The 17,033-nt window shown below is 46.0% G+C and overlaps 1 protein-coding gene across 2 annotated transcripts in view; it reads left to right on the forward strand.

Annotated features, from left to right (window-relative positions):
- The window catches only part of LOC122454618 (reticulophagy regulator 1), a 154,689-nt gene that overhangs the window by 108,288 nt on the left and 29,368 nt on the right, over positions 1–17,033 (forward strand). The window lies entirely within an intron of this gene.

The raw sequence follows: 17,033 nt of genomic DNA on the forward strand, positions 1-17,033 counted from the left end.
CTTAAAAGCTACTTTTGTCTTTAGTTTTCTAGTTTTCATTTTCTTCCAGATTCCTTCACAGTCCCTAAGAGGGGACATTAAGTTTACATTTAATTGCATATTAAAAGAACTTTCTATATAAAATGAGACATCAAGTCAAGTGCTTGAAGATGACAGTCATACACGTGCCTAGATTTAGGACACAGACTAATTGATTAAATAGTTGAGAAAACATTTTCAGAGACGTTTAAATGTCAGTTTTGGTCTGAGATGATGGGTGATCTACCAGGATTATATGTGTCCCACCTTATGACATTTTAATATTTCTAAAAGCAGGACTTTCCCCTTTTCACTTTACATCATGGCATTCCTAACGACTCTGCGTAAATTTTTGCATAGAACAGGCATTTTTAACAGATACTTGCGAATGGAATGTATTTATACACCATTTGAACACTTGCAATAAGTATCTAGGGGGCCTGATCATTTCAGAGACTGAAGGGAGAGGCTTAGCAGAAATGTAATAAAGGTTGCCTTAATGAAATGTAACTTTCCCACAATTCAATTAAATCATAATTAATTGTGGCTAGTTATAAATATTTTTAACTAGCAGTTTATGATGTAAACTCAACAAACAGGTTTTTTTCTAAGAATGTTTTACTGGTTACAGGATAAACAGGCAAGAAGGAGAACCCTGTATATACAGTATATGTGTATCTATTAATAATAATTATCACCAAAGACCAATAACTTGTGGGACGTGGAAAACACCCTCGCACTGCTCTGAAGTCGTGTACCCCCGCCTCTCCTTGTTATTCTGCTGACATACTCTCAGCAGTTGGTGGTTTCTATAGAATGTACTTTGCTTTGCCTCATACGGTTTGTTTCTACCGTATCTGTGCAAGAGAGTTAGAAAGGGCACCCCAGAGAGGGGATGTCTAGAGCCAGGCAAGAGGTAAAATATTACACGAGAGGGAATTTTACTCTTGCTAAATTTGAGATGGAATGCCATTGGACATGCCCTTTGGTGCCACTCTTAGAAGAGAAATAAGTATTGTAAGTCTTGAATCTGCTGACAAAGCGTGTTGTTGGAGCTTGTTTGTGGCAGGTTCTGGGTGAGTCCCACATTTAGGGCTCCTTCATGTTTAGTCCCATTTTGGAATTTGCTGAAGCGAATGGCTCTGTAGCTGGCAGTGAGCTACCCCTGAGTTCCATCAGTGGAAAGCAAGCGAGGGGAGGCTTCATGAGGGTATCCAGACGCACGATTAGGGCGTTGCACGGGCCGACTGCTGTGTGGCTGTGGTCCAGTGGGCCCGACGTGCCGTCGAACGTCCAGCAGTGGATTTCACGTGAACACCCCACCTGGGGGCTGGGGAGGCCGGGGAGAGACCCTCCTCCTGGCCGTTTATCTTACTGCGTCGCCAGTCATAAGCCCTCTCGGTAAGAACCTCCAAAGATTCCACGCCAGTTTCAAGGTCAGGAGATGGGGGGAGAGGGTGTGAGAAGGCCATTCTGATGCTGGGTGGGGAAGGCAGAAAGCCAGGCGCCGGTGCCAAAGGAGAAGGAAGTGAGAGCCGTGGGCGGGGAGGCCCACCGGATCAAGAAATACCAGGAGAGCCCTCCTTGAGCCGGGCGCTGGGCCCTGCGTGGCCCCTCATCCCACCTCTCACCTCATTTGGGGCCCCACCTTGGATAGCAGGAGGGTCCTGGGGCGTCTTTAGTAGCCCAGTGAGGTGGGGGGGGGGCAGTGCGTGTGGACAGGAGAACCGGTTTTCTGTTTTTCTGTTCCAACTGCCTCGAAGTGGGGGACCCCAGGCCTCCCAGACTGAGCTCCGAGTGTGTTTTATCACAGAATCCTTTCCACGCGTGATCATTCTGTCCACGCGTCCCCTGGTTCACTCGGACTGTGTTTAATCAAGCTGCATCTAAGCTGGTGGCCGTGCCGGGTGTGATGGTTTGAGCCTCTGCCTTCATGGAGCACACAGTCTGAATGGGAGTGATTGACTTCACAAGTTAAAAAAATCAGTAAAGAATACTTCTGATAATAAGGGTTAAAAAATATAAGAATGGTCCTGTGGGAGATGACCTGGTGGGCGTGTGGGGTGAGAGAGTCTTTAAGCAGGCCTGTCTGAGGAAGTGCCCTTGGAGCTGAGATGTGAAGGGGTGGTCACGTGGGGGTGTAAGGTCCCCAGGAAGGAGACCCAGCTGGGGTCAAGATCCTGAGTGTGTGTGTGTTCAAGTCGCTAAGTCATGGTCGACTCTTTGCAACCCCATGGACTGCAACTGGCCAGGCTCCTCTGTCCCTGGGATTTCCCAGGCAAGAAAACTGGAGTGGGTTGCCATTTCCTCCTCCAGAGGGTCTTCCTGACTCAGGGATTGAACCTGCCCTCATCTCCTGCGTTGGCAGGTGAATTCTTTACCACTGAGCCGCCTGGGAAGCCCGACACCCGTTAGAAGCAGACGGACAGGAAAAGACAGCAGTGACTAGGAGAGGGGTTGGCCAAGCCCACAGCACCTCCTGGGCCTCAGCAGAGGCTTGGATGGTCCTCAAGGGCCTGAGAAGGTAGGGAAGGGTCTGAGGCAAGGGGCTGGGGGCCTCCTAAATACTCGCGAGATGTCATGAGGTGATGCATGCTTTCATGAATTGATCTCAGGACCTTAACACGGTTTCTAATTTCTCATAGAAATATGGATTCTGAAGGTAAAAATGCTCATTTTAAGAGCATATCCGAGTTTATAAGTTGGAATGAGAAAAGCCTCACAAAGAAGTCTGACCAGTACTGCCAGCCCACACACACAGCTCAAGCTTTGTGTTGAAATGGGTTCCCTGAGCAAGTATATTTTAGCGTTCGCAAGCCTGCCCAAGTCCTCATTCTGCCTGCCATTTGGTCTTGAAATAGGCACAGAGGAAGTTAAAAGATAAAGGTCACACAGCCATTAAGTGAAGGAGTTGCTGTTTGAAGGCAGGCAGCGGCCTCCTGAGTCTGTGCAGTCAGACACATGTATAGTTATATGGTGTTGACCCACAGCATGGGCTGGACGCTGAGAAAGGCCAATGTGGTCAGCACACGGGGAGAAAGGAGAAGGGTGGCTGGAGGTGGGAGGGGGAGGTATATAGGATCCCCTCACTGGGCCTTGTAGTCACTGGTATGTTGGTAAATGTTCAACAACCGGCTCTCTGTTCTTCAGCATTTGTTGATTCCTGTGATGTAAATACAATCACTGTGGTCAATTTCAAACCACCCGCATGTGGTCAGTGAAAGTGGGGTTCAAAAGAGATTGGAAAAACTGGTTCTTGCAAACCTGAAAGGGTCAGCTGCAACGTACGAGTGGTGCAAGTGAAGTGAGTGAGTTGCTCAGTCGTTTCCCACTCCTTGCGACCCCATGGACTACACAGTCCATGGAGTTTTCCAGGCCAGAATACTGGAGTGGGTAGCCATTCCCTTCTCCAGGGGATCTTCCCAACCCAGGGATCAAACTCGGGTCTCCCTCATTGCAGGTGGATTCTTTACCAGCTGACCCAACCAGGAAGCCCAAGAATACTGGAGTGGGTAGCCTATCCCTTCTCCAGGGGATTTTCCCAACCCAGGAATGGACCCGGGGTCTCCTGCATTGCAGGCAGATTCTTTACTAACTGAGCTATGAGGGAAGCCCGAGTCAGCCTTCTCTAGTAGTCAGTGGTGCAAGAGTCAGCCTTTAATTCTATTAATAACTGCTCCATCTTCCTTTATATATCCTCAAGGCATACTAGACATCCAGGAAAGCTTTGTCAAAGGAATGAATGGTTTATTTTTCTTCCACCCTTTGATGCAGTTGTGGAAAATATCTCTCAGGCATAGTCAATGTTTACCATTTTCGAAATCCTGCTTTGACCCAGCTGGGCTAATATTTGAAATTGATTAAGAGCTTGGAGAACAGTGTGATATGTCCTTGTTGCAAGACAGTGTGTTTAGTGAGAGATACCTTTAATCACCAGTTAATAAACTGTTAACTTCCCAAACCCTCGCAGCTCCCCAGTACACTTCTGATAGTCAAGCTCTGTTAAAACTCATTTCTGTTTTATCAACACAGGGTAACTCATTCTCTGCAATCCTTAAAATGTGACGAAGGTGGCTTTGGTTTCCACTGCCAGAGGAGGGCTGCAGTTGTCGTGTGGCGGGCCACCGAGAGGTCTGTCCCCAGGCTGCCGAGAGAAGCTGTCCCTGACAGAAGGACTGTCCCCTCGCTCAGGCCACCCTTACTCCCAGCTTTTTGTCTCTTCGTGGGCAAATCTGTGTCTGGAGCCACTCGATGTCTCCAGAAATCTGATTCCCATGGAAGGCATGGGAGGGCACAGCCTCACCCGAGGAGCAAAACTCACACACAAGGTTTTCCCACTGAAGATGTCATGACTGTTCATTTAGAAAAGATCCGTCATAATCTTACTACCCTAAAAAAAAAGAATTGTTATATTCTGTCTTTTCTAGTACTTCCTTGGACAAATTTTCTTGGCAAAGTTACAGTAGTTACATATTTTACACATAGTTTTGTATGTTGCTTCTTCCTCTTCTAAGCACTTCTCAATGGCATTAAAGATTTGGGGAACATTTTTTAATGCCTCAAAATACTCTCGCCTTTGAATTTCTCCCATTTATTAATATTACTGTTATTCAAGATTATTTTGTCATATATAAATGGGAGTGAGGTATACCACTTTAATTTTTCTCATTAGGGGAATGATTAGATCCAAGGGTAGGAGGTCTGAGCTGCCAATTTCCTAAGGCCTGGTTCCAGAAACTCTCCAAGTATCATTCGCACCATTCCTGATGGTCAAGCAGTCAATCCCAGTTTGAAGGGAGAGGACATGAACCCCATTTTTCCTTGGGAAGAATGTCAGTGAATTTGGGGGCTTTATTTTAAAACTTGTAGACAGGGGAAACTTGTGTACTCACTATTGATTTTTGTAAAATGTTATCAGTTGTCATTTGAAAGGATATCGAGGGTAAAAATTACAGTCTGGCTCCCTCTTCAGCTTTAAAAAAAAATTGCAGGCTAGTGACATTCCTAAGAGAGGAATGCTCCAATGGTCTGGTCTCTTGGTGACTTTTTTATATAGAATAACTTCTTAGTTCGTTGACGCTCACATTTTTACACATAAACACTTAACTATTTTAACTCTTCTGTAGAGTGCAGACATGGTCTGTGCAGTGATGCAAAGCTGTTTCCAGTTCTGGCTGCAGATCCCATTGGCTGCTTCACCAATGACTAGCTGAGTGGCATCTTTGAATTTCATTTTGTTATCAATAAAATGGGGGTAGTAATACTTCCTTTGTAAGTTTGTCTTATAGATGAAATATGGTGATCCACATTAAATATTTAGCTTTGTAAGTGGCTCATCGTAAGCCCTCAAGAAATTATGATGATAATACTTGCATAGGTTATATACTTCCTTAGGCAATATAGAATAGGTCACTTTTGAGTGAAAACACTTCAACCATCTGTGGTTTCATCCTTGTGAATATTTTGATTGCTGGTCATGATCCATGCAGAGGGTATTCAATGTGTGTAATCCATCCACTCTAGATGGTGGACTCAACCTTGGGCGTGTACAGAATTGGCCCATTCCTGTTTGGTTTGGTCCAGATGGTCGATTTGGATAGGGCCACAACGGGGTGTGTGTTCAGTTCACATTGTTTTGATTCTTCCTGGGATCGATGTAACCCAGGTGAGCAAGTGTGTCATGCCAGTGACCTGTGTTGAGTCAGAGTACTTACTCTTTCTTGGGGGAACAAGGATGTCTGCCCAGTGCATCCAGCAGAGAGCCGAGTGCCCACGGGAGGGAGTCCAGTGCACGTGTTGTCCCTTGTCTAAGTGTGTGTGTAAGTCGCTCAGTTGTGTCCGACTCTTTGCTATTCTGGACGGCAGCTCACCAGATTCCTCTGTTCATGGGATTCTCCAGGCAAGATGGGTTGCCATGCCCTCCTCCAGGTTATCTTCCTGACCCAGGGATTGAACCCAGGCCTCCTGCGCTGCAGGCAGATTCTTTACTGTCTGAGCCATCAAACAAGCCCACTTGTCTAAGTGGTTTGCTTTAATCGTATGGGCACCATGATCCTTCTAAACGATCGTCCTTTCATCTCTGATTCAGCCATTTGGGGGTAAACCACAGCTCACTTCTAGATGGTATGTGGGACACTCCAGAGGTACTTCTCTATGCTCTTCTTCCTCTGGGCTTTTCTATTTCCTCTCCCATCGGGTGTTTTAATCTTGTTCCTTTGTAGGGCCACAGGCCCCATAGCTGCAGGGGCTGTGCTCAAGGCACCCAGCTGAGAGAATCAGTGGTGGGGGGGCACTGACGTCCATCCTGGGCTCCACCCCCAAGCCCTGTGCCCTGGAGTGATGCTTCATCTCCTGGAAAAAGGTGCACCGTTTTGTACAAATACAGCCTGTGGACTAACAGGCTCTGCTCCCTGAGCTGTTTATTTATCCCTCGTTCGCTGTGTACTTTTATAAGCGACCTCAAATCCTTCTGGACCGTGAGATAAAGTAATTACCAAGGGAACAACCTCTGCCATATACGAAGGTGCTGTGAAGGGTTGAGGGCAGGCGGAGAAGGGGACGACAGAGGACGAGATGGTTGGATGGCATCACCGACTCAGTGGACGTGAGTTTGAGCAAACTCCGGGAGATAGGTGAAAGACAGGGAAGCCTGGCGTGGTGCAGTTCATGGAGTCACAAACCGTCGGACACAACTTGGCGACAGAACAACAACAGCAACATGTATAAAGAAACAGAACATGAAGTGTGCCTCTCACCTAGTTTTAAACTTTAGACAAGGGGACACAAAGGATTCAGTACTGGAGAAGGTCAGTTATAGGTTGAAGTTAAGGGGAAAGAAATTCAATGCCTCAATTTTGTGTTTGAGAAAATAGGGCATCCACTTGCAGTCTTTTAAAGGAAGGTTGCTTTGAAAATCAGAAGTGTTCTTCAGCAATCACATTGCTCTTTCAAATAAAATCAAGGAGTTTCAGTTGGTTTCTGGGGCCGGTTGGCCACATCACAGCCTAGTAAAAGTGTTATAATAAGAGCCAGCCCAAAGTCAGAGGAAGGACCTTCAGGCAGAAGTGAGTTAAAACTCTGTTGATGTTTCTCCAGCTGTTCTTGTGAAACCACCAGTGAACTCTGAATAGGAAAATAAAAGGGACCTCCTGGGGGAGTCCTGGCTCCCGGTTCTTCAGCCAGAGTGACCTCATCTCATCCCATGATTTGTGAGTGAGGTGACCAGTTAGGATGATTCTACCTGAGCTGTTCCTCCCTGTATTTTTTTCTGACTTCTCTCTCATCCTCTCCTGCATCCGTTCTGTCTCTAATCTCTTTCCTCTGGTGCCTTCAACCCAGGAACTACCTTCTCACTCGTGGTACTCACCACCTCTTCGTCCCAAACTGCCAGAAGCCTGGATGTAGCAACGCATGGCAGTACATCTAGATCACACACTGTCCCATTGAAGACATTGGGAAACAGTGGGGTAGGGAGTGTCCTGGCTGTTCCCGGAAGGCACACAGAAGCTCAGCGCCATGGGGACACACGTGGGACCCGTAGAAGGAGGCTTCCATGAATCTTCGGGGCAGGACACGCTCCCCCTCTCCGACCCCCCACACCACAGCCTCATTTCTGCAGGGTCGCCCTGCCTTGGGCGTGACTGTCACCCACTGGCACAGCGCCATGGAGGGCTTTTAAAGATGCTGCTCTGTGGATTCAGCAGCATCTGGAGAGGGGTCACCAGCCCGCATGGCCTTCCTTGGAAGGGGAGATGCGGGATGAGGTGAGAGAGGGGCTGAGGCCCCCACCTGCCTGCTCTTCTCGATAACTCTGAGTTTTGACAGGTTGCTGTGTTTCCAGGGTGGAAACTGGCTCCGCAGATCTGGGCAGACACCCACTTGTGGTGGTGCATCAGCGGCGTCAGCTCGTAATTACCAGCGAGAGGCAGCCTCTTTGCTCGCTGTGAACTCAACAAGCAGCCATGCACCAGTGTCATCCCGTGACTCAGGAAGGACCATCTCCTGGTCGGTGTTTCAGTTGAACTCTAAGCAAGTGTTTTATTTTTTAAAAGAAAACAAGCCCATCTGTCAGGAGAGCGTTTTCACATTATGCTTGTAGAGATCATGCCTATAGACTCCGTCTTCAGAGAAGAGGTTGTGATTGTTGTTAGTCACTCAGTCGTATCCAGCCCTTTGCGATCCCATGGACTGTAACCCGCCAGGCTCCTCGGTCCATGGGATTTCCCAGGCAAGAATACTGGAGTGGGTTGCTATTTCCTTCTCCTGGGGATCTTCCCGACCCAGGGATCGAACCTGTGTTTCTAGCATTGGCAGGCAGATTCTTTACTGCCGAGCCACCAGGGAAGCCCAGAGAGCATGAGGGGATTACAGATGTGTTTCTATGTTTTGGGGAATTATTAGCATCTACTACTGGGAGTATTCTATGCAGGACTCATTAATGATGTGGCGTGAACACATCATTGTTGTTGGTCATTCAGTTGCGTCCGACCCTTTGCAACCCCTTGGACTATAACCCTCCAGGCTCCCCTGTCCATGGGATTCTCCAGGCAACAGTATTGGAGTGGGTTGCCATTCCCTTCTCCAGGGGATCTTCCCGACCCAGAAGTTGAACCCAGGTCTCGCGCGTTGTAGCTCCCGCCGTACGAGCTACCGGGGAAGCCCATTATGTGGCGTATGTATGTTTAAACGTGGCTCTCTTCTCTAAGAAGCTAACTCAGTGTTTCTGGAGTAACTTGTTACATAAGTAGTGGATAACTTTCCTTCTAAAGTGATTAAAGTAGATATGAATTCTAAGTAATCATAGTTTCCCCACTTTGTAATACTTTGAAAAGTTCCTTTTAGAAGTGTGTTTGGTTGTATGAAGGAAGACTTGAGACATAGATTTCTTTGTAAAAGGAATACACACATCAATAGATTATAAACCTAGACTTAATCAACTTGCTTGCTGAAACAAGAAGAGATTTGCTCAGTAAACTAAGATACGACAGACATTGGCAGCAACAATAAAGGAAGAAACAGATAATCCCTTTTTTTGGGCACTGCAGAGGGGAAAATAGGAGGCAGTTTGTTCCATAAGTGTTGAGGGTTTGATGACAAATGACTTCATTCTCTGATGCCAACTCCTATAAACTGGAAATGGTGCCTGTAGCTCTGACGGGATTGTGAGGCCTCCTTGGGAAGATTCTGGAAAGAGTATGATGACAAATTAGCATGGTCTGTGGTACTTGGGGAGGGTAGAGTGGTTACGTGTCGGAAGCCCACTGCACCAGGGTGAGGAGTCGGGGCTGGAGTTGGAGGGGGTGGGGTCTAATCTTTGTTTATTTAGATAAACTTTGAAAGACCCTAAAAGTTTTCAGTGGTATTTATGGCTCCTTGACTTTTCCTCTCCGTTAGATACCAGTGTTCTGAAGCTTAGCAGCTTCACCCAAGGAAAAGTCTGAAGGTTAGATGCCTTTTGCTAAAACCTGGATAAACTTATGGGGCAAGGGCTATTTTAAGATCAGAGGAAATTTTTCTCACCATAATACTTGACAGGTCAAATCTGGCATTCAACAGCTTCAACCAGTAATATGACAAACTGTGTGCTTATATTCCATGCGCAAAAGGCCTGTTTTGGTAACCACAGGCTTGAGAGGCGGGTGGGTTGGGGCTGAAAAGACCTGGGTTTGCATCCTGCATGCTGCTGCTTCTTGGTTGTGACCCCCTTCTCATCTGGAAAATGGGGGCATTTAGTCCCCCTTGTCAAGATAGTTGTGAGGATTAGAGAAAATGTTATCAAGTTCCTAATGCAGTTCCTGGGCTTCCCTGGTGGCTCAGAGGTAAAGAATCTGCCTCCCAAGGCAGAAGAAGCAAGAGATGGAGGTTCTATCCCTGGGTTGGGAAGATCCCTGGAGGAGGAAATGGTAACCCACTTCAGCATTCTTGCCTGGAGAATTCCACTGAAGAAGAGCCTGGCGGGCTACAGTCCATGGGGTCGCAAAGAACCAGACACGGTTTAGTGACGACAACATGTAGTTCCTCGCATTTGGTACATGCACAATAAATGGAAGGTGTCCTTGCACTAGAAGCCCTTTGAATGGTTCCTGGTTGGCTCACTGGGCTAATCAGTGATCCCTGTCACCGCAGCACCCAGAAGTTCAGTAAAGCCCTGAGGCCAAATCCACCCACAGCCCGTTTTTATAAATCAAATTTTCCTGGAACACACCATGCTCTTCCATTCTCATGTTGTCTGTGGTTGCCCTCACGCTGTGAAGCAGAGTTGTATATACAGACTGGCCAGCAGGGCCCAAATATTCGCTCTCTGGCCCTTTCCAGAACACGTTTGTCTCCTCTGCTCTAGGGTATAATAGCTTCCACTGTTCGTCTGCATTCCGAGTCGTCTGTTCATCCTCAAATGTCTTAATGACTATTGTTGTCACTACTGTAATTGCATAATTTTAATTATGTGAGTGAGTGAAGTCGATCAGTCGTGTCCGACCCTTTGCGACCCCTTGGACTGTAGCCTACCAGGCTCCTCCATCCATGGGATTTTCCAGGCAATAAACTGATGAAATAAGAGATCAAAAAGAGTATTGTTGTGGGAGAGTCTACTGGCTGTCCCCAAATCCTTGACTTCCTTTCCTTTGGTAATAAGAATCGCAAGTTCCACCTGGAAGATGGCCACCAGCAATTGAAATACATTTCCTAGGCTCCCTTGCAGCCAGACATGGCCATGTGACTACATTCCAGCCGGTGGGAGGTGCTTGGAAGCTTCAGATACAACTTACAGGTCGTGATTTCAAAGGGAGAGAGAGTGCCTTCTGCTTGCATCCCATAGACCATGGGATGGCTACGTGATGTTGAGAACATGGAGCAACAAGATGGAAAGAACCTGCGTCTTCAACATTTCAGAGATCTCATGTCAGCCCTGGACCACTGTGCTCTGCTGTCCCTGAGGGAAAAAAGAAGTGCTCTCTTGTTTAAACCCCTGTCACTTTGACATTTGACACAACAGGCAAACTTATATCTTAATACATCCAGCTGTTTATGAAAATTAAGTTAAATGTATTAGAATCAGTAAGGACCAGTTACAGAGTAATAATACTTTTTTGAAAAAAGTGGACAAACAACTAAAAAGGTTGGTGGGAAATAAGCATAAAAATTGAGGATGATCCTATATGTGGGTTGTTTGACTTATTAAATTCTTGTTGCTCTGTAAATAAATGAAACAGGAAATTATGGGTAATTCACTGGGATGTGTTTTATGCCAGAATGCCAGTCCTGTTCCAAGCCCTAACTCAACTGGCACATTTATAATTCCCACAGCACATATGCAGACATTAATGTTTACTGGATTGAGTTGACGGACCCACGAGTGTACTGCCTCCTTTGTCAGTCTCTAGTCAGCATTCACATTCTACCCTGAGACTAAGGATACCAACTTCTCATTAGCATGGCTGAGAATTAATCATCTACACGAGCCCAGATAGGGCTTCCCTGGTGGCTCAGTGGAATGAATCCACCTGCCTTCTGGGTCCAGGAAGATCCCCTGGAGAAGGAAATGGCAACCCACTCCAGTGTTATTGCCTGGAAAATCCCATGGACAGAGGAGCCTGAGTCCATGAGGTTGCAAAGTCGGACATGACTTAGGGACTAAACAATAACAACAACTGGGAAGTTATCTAATAACTGAAAAAGCAGCTTAAAAGTGATCATGGTTTGCAACAGATAAAGATGGGCTGTGTTTGCTCTTTTAATCCCCATGATGAAAATCTGAGCTAGGAAGTTTAATCACTCCCAGGTAATTAGGCCCTGACAGTAAGGAGCACCCATTGCTTCTGGCAAATTTGCCTTTGCCTTCTGACCCTCATCTCTGCAATCTTCTGCTCAATGTTCCCGGTGAAATCAGAGGTCCTGCTTTGACCTGACACAGAATTTCAACTCACATGTTTTAGCGACATTGGAAAAGAAAGATAACAAACCAGTGAAGGTTGGAGCCTTGGGGCCACCACGAGGGTCCAGCTGACTGAGCCTGCAGAGGGTGGGCTGGCTGGACAGGGCATCTGCTCTGGCTTTGCAGTCCCCAGGGCCCGGCCGGGAAATCAGTAAGGGAAAGATGAACCTTCCTTGTTCTGTTGCTCAGTTGTGTCTGACTCTGCGACCCCGTGGACTGCAACACGCCAGCCATCCCTGCCTTTCACTATCTCCCGGAGTTTGCTCCAACTCATGAAATTCCTTATATGGTTTTAGGTTTCTCCATCCTAGGACCACAGATATTGACAGTTTACATCTTTAGTATCCTCACTGCCTCAGAGAATGGAAGCAGATGGGGCCCTCACAGCTTATCACAAGGTCTGTTTGCTGGGAACCTCTCTTGGCCTGGGATCTGACACTTTGACGTCAGTACTTGACAGATCGCTGATAGCTAATGGTGGAGGTTCTTTTTCCTATCGGTATCACCAGGGGTGTGTTAAGGGATGTTGTCAGCTTTAAACAGTCCTCTCTAAAGTGAATATCAGTTTCTAAATTGACTCTTTATAGTAGAAAATAAACGTTTATTTCATGAAAGTAGAGGACATATCTAGAGTTTTCCTGAGTTCAGGTAAATGTGAATGGATTATAAAATCCTTGAGCAGAAGGTGTCATTGATGATCATATCCAGCTGTACTCAACCTGGGGCCCATGAACCCTCTGAATCCCTGAGATAGTTCAAAGAGGGCTAAGTATTATCCAAAATCAGTTAATATCCATTCTGGTCCAGCTCCTTAGTTTATAGAAACCTGAGTTCCTCCTGTGGAGTAGTCAGAATGGCTCCCCAGGGACTTCTGGGGTTGCTGTGCCGCTGATTTGTGTATTATTATATTCCTGCATTCTTTAGCATAACCCATGAGAAGAACATTAATTTCATTTCCTCTTATGATTCCAAAGAGTCCCTTCATAACAGTTGATTCATTCCTGGCCTCTCGGGCTATATATTCAAAATAAACTTAATTTTTCAGTGAACCTAATCATATTCTTAGCGTCTGGGGTGTGTGCTGGCTACACTATGTTCAGGGATTGTTCAGGCCATGTCGGTACTGGATAGTTTTGTTAAAAGTACATAAATTAGAAGGTATAGGCTTTTGTTTATGATAAGAGAAGCAAAGGCATATATCTGTCTGTAGAAGCAATTACCTTTTCTAGAACCCAGCATTTTGATGAGCTATCTTTTCCATTTCTTGAAAATGCATGGTAGCATGAGCTAGGGAAAAACAAGAATGTGCATGATGAACTCAGTCCTGCTCAAAATACAATTCTAAACATAGAATGTCTTTCAAGACAATGATTAAAAGATCTCCCTCTGTCTTTCAGTGCATATTTGTTTAAAATAGTCATCATGTTGTTTAATTATAGATGATTTTCTTTGACCATCTGCCTCCATTGGTTTTATTTTGGCTGTGGTCAGTTCCCTAAAGACCCGTTATCATTAAGGCTGTCACCAAGGATGATGAACTCACAAGGAGCTCAGGATGAAATATTTAGCATCACTTTACTGATCCACTTAGGGCTTCTCTGATAGCTCAGTTGGTAAAGAATCTGCCTACAATGCAGGAGAACCCCGGTTTGATTCCTGGGTCGGGAAGATCCCTTGGAGAAGGGAAAGGCTGCCCACTCCAGTGTTCTGGCCTGAGAATTCCATGGACTGTATAGTCCATGGGGCCGCAAAGAGTTGGACATGACTGAGTGACTTTCACTTACTGATCTACTTAACCGAATGGAGACCACCCTGGGAATGTCCAGGCCCAGTTACATGCCATGTCGCAGTAGTCTTGTCCTTGTGGTTCTGGATGGTTCCACATGGGGAAAAGTGTTGAGGCAGTCCGAGTGTGGGTTGGAAAAGGGTTTGCTGACACAGAGCATTTCAGAAGGGGGTGAGTTTATTAAAAGCAAAAAGCAGAGATACTGAGGGTACTGCAAATGCAGCATGCCAACCTCCTGACACACCAGGGAGAGTCGACACTTTTGGAGGACTAGCAGCCAATTTTTATAGCTTCAAGACAAGGAAAATTCCTGCTGGAAAGTTGGCATTAGGTGATTGGTTAGGACACCATAGGGTGACTTCCGGGGTGGGCATTTTGCCTAATATGAGGCAGGAAGCCTGCTGCTGACGACAAAGGGGGCTTTTGACAACAGTCACGAAGGGGCTCAGTCCGCTTCGGAGATGACCTTGGTTCTGGGCTCCGCTTCTGTGGCCTTGGTACAAGGCCTCGCGCTTGTGGCCTTGGGGCAGGACTCAAAAAAAGTAAACGATTAAGGTTAATCAAAGAGCTATTTCACCTTACTCAGGGTCTTATCAAGTCTATTTCATGTTATAGTGTTGGGGAGGAAAAAACTTTCCTCAACCCTTCTAGGTGCTTCTGGCCAGTCTAAGAATTAAATTGGCATGAGATAGATGAACAAAACAAAATCAAACAGAAGTTTATTAGCATGTATATACATGAGAGACACTCAGGAGAACTGAGTAACTGTCTGCAATGGCCAAAACCTTCACCTTAACTACCATCTTTAGCTAAAGACACAGAGAGTGTTGGGGGTAGTGGTTTCGAACTTTTAAGACTAGAAGGCAGTTGACATGGAACTAGAAAAGCAAACATTTGGGGACTTCCCTGATGGTCCAGTGCTTAAGACACCACACTCCCAGTGCAAGGGGCAAAAGTTCCATCCCTGATCAGGGAGCTAGATCCCACGTGCCACAGCTAAGACCTGGCACAACCAAATAAATTTTTAAAAAAGCAAATGTTTGGTAAGTGAAGCTTGGCTGGGCCTGCAGAGCAATGGGACCCAGCGTGGACTCTGATCTCTGGGCCTGCCGAGTTTCTCCCACCATACTCAGATCCTGTTCTTTGCCGACGTCTCTGATTCTCGCTTGGTTCCTGAGACAGACCCTCTATCTACGTTATTTTAGGCATTTTAGGGGGAAGGTCAAAGTTTCTTCCTGAGTTCTTTTGGGCCTTGATTGTTTTCAGCTCAAAATCATCCACAATTTGGGGTGGCAAATTTTGCTCCCCTGCAATAGAGTATGAGCAGAACATGGGACCATAATACATTCTGTATGTAAAAACGTGAAGGCCTGTAGCGTTTCACTGACGAGATAATCCAGTAAATAGTGACCTAGAGGGAGAGGAGTAATGGGTATGGATGTATTGGACTGGCCAAAAATTTTTTCCCATAACTTCTTATGGAAAAGCTGGAATAAACTTTTTGGCCAATAACATGGGGCCCGAGCAAGCTGGGGAGGTGCGAACACACACTTTCCTAGGAGATCTGATTCAGTGTCGGTAGCTTCCTAGAAATGGCTACAATATTGGACAAGCAGGTGTTCTCCAATATACTGGCTTGGCAGTTTACCCACACGGAAATCGCTCGTGGCAGTCTTTAGATTCTCCTGAACAGCAGAGAAGGAGTTTGCATTCTGGAGGCAGCCGTGAGTATCTGCAAAGATGAAAGAGGACGGGGGAGATGGCAGGCACCTCTCTCACTGGCGTGAAGTTCAGCCTAGATCATTCCAGTCTCCTTTATTTGCATCGAACTACATTACACAAGGGAATATGAGTTTTTAAGGATAAGGTTTTCTAAGCAAATTGTTATTGTGAATGAAATGAAATGTTGGGGGAACTCTTTAAATAAGTGTTTGTAGGAACCCCTCCACTTTTCAGGTATAAAATGAACAATAACAATTATCAAGGTGGTGAAAAATGCACTGAAGGTAACTCCTTTTTAGTTCATTACCAGCCAAATTCTTTTTTTTTTTTAAACTTTTTATTTTGTATCGGAGTCTAGCCGATCAGCCAGTTAACAATATTATGATAGCTTCAAGTGAACAGTCAAAGGACTCAGCCATATATATACACGTATCCATTCTTCTCCGTGTGGTGTTGGAGAAGACTCTTGAGAGGGAAGCCTGGCATGCTGCAGTCCGCAGGGTCGCAAAGACTCGGACACGACTGAGCGGCTGAACTGAACTGATTCTTCTCCAAACTCCCCTCCCATTAGGCTGGCCTATAACACTGAGCAGAGTTCCCTGTGCTACACAGTAGACCCTTGTCGGTTATCCATTTTAAATATAGCAGCGTGTACGTGTCCATCCCAAACTCCCTAATGATCCCTTCCACCCCATCCTTCCCCCCGCCGTGGCCCCTCACAACCATTAAGTTCGTTCCCTCAGTCTGAGTCTCTTTCTGTTTTGTAAGTAAGTTCTTTTGTATTGTTTCTTTTCAGACTCCACATATAAGGGGTGTCATATGCTGTTTCTCCTTCTCTGTATCAGCCAGATTCGCACTGCTGCTCTGTGTAGGAGAAAGTAGGGGAAATGCATTCCTGTAACAACTCTCTAAAAGCAGACAGGCTGTATTAATTGCTTTTTCGAATTTTTGTTTTCTTAAAGAAGCTATCACCAGAAGAAATAACTTCTTCTGAAGTTTGTCTTCACTCCACAGCATCAACCACTGCACCCCCTTCCCCAACAAAACGTGGCTCCTCGGTAACTGTGCCAGGTCCACACATACTCCTTTCTAGTTCGTGCCAGACACACCCCCACCTCCCGCCACGCTGCTGTTGGATATGGCCTTGTACTCATTCACTATTAAAACATGCAATATCCACACAGTACCTCATTGTTAAAAATCTGCTTTTGAGGGAGGCTGATGACCAGTTTAGCAAGCAATAAGACATCATAACGCTACTCTCATTTTTTCTGTGACTGGTAACAGTGATCTTGGTAGGGGCACATTCTTGTGAAGTGAAGTGAAGTCGCTCAGTCGTGTCTGACTCTTTGCGACCCCATGGACTGTAGCCCACCAGGCTCCTCCGTCCATGGGATTTTCCAGGCAAGAGTACTGGAGTGGGTTGCCATTTCCTTCTCCACACATTCTTGTAGGAATCATCAACATTGTTTACTGGCTTTTAAAAGAAAATAAACAAGAAATTCACTCTTTAAAGATCTAAGGTGAGACTGGAGCCCGGGATTTAACAGTGTAGCATTTGTGTGTGTGTGTGTG

This window comes from Cervus canadensis, chromosome 16, assembly GCF_019320065.1.
Source record: "Cervus canadensis isolate Bull #8, Minnesota chromosome 16, ASM1932006v1, whole genome shotgun sequence".
In the NCBI taxonomy this organism is placed as follows: Eukaryota; Metazoa; Chordata; class Mammalia; order Artiodactyla; family Cervidae; genus Cervus; species Cervus canadensis.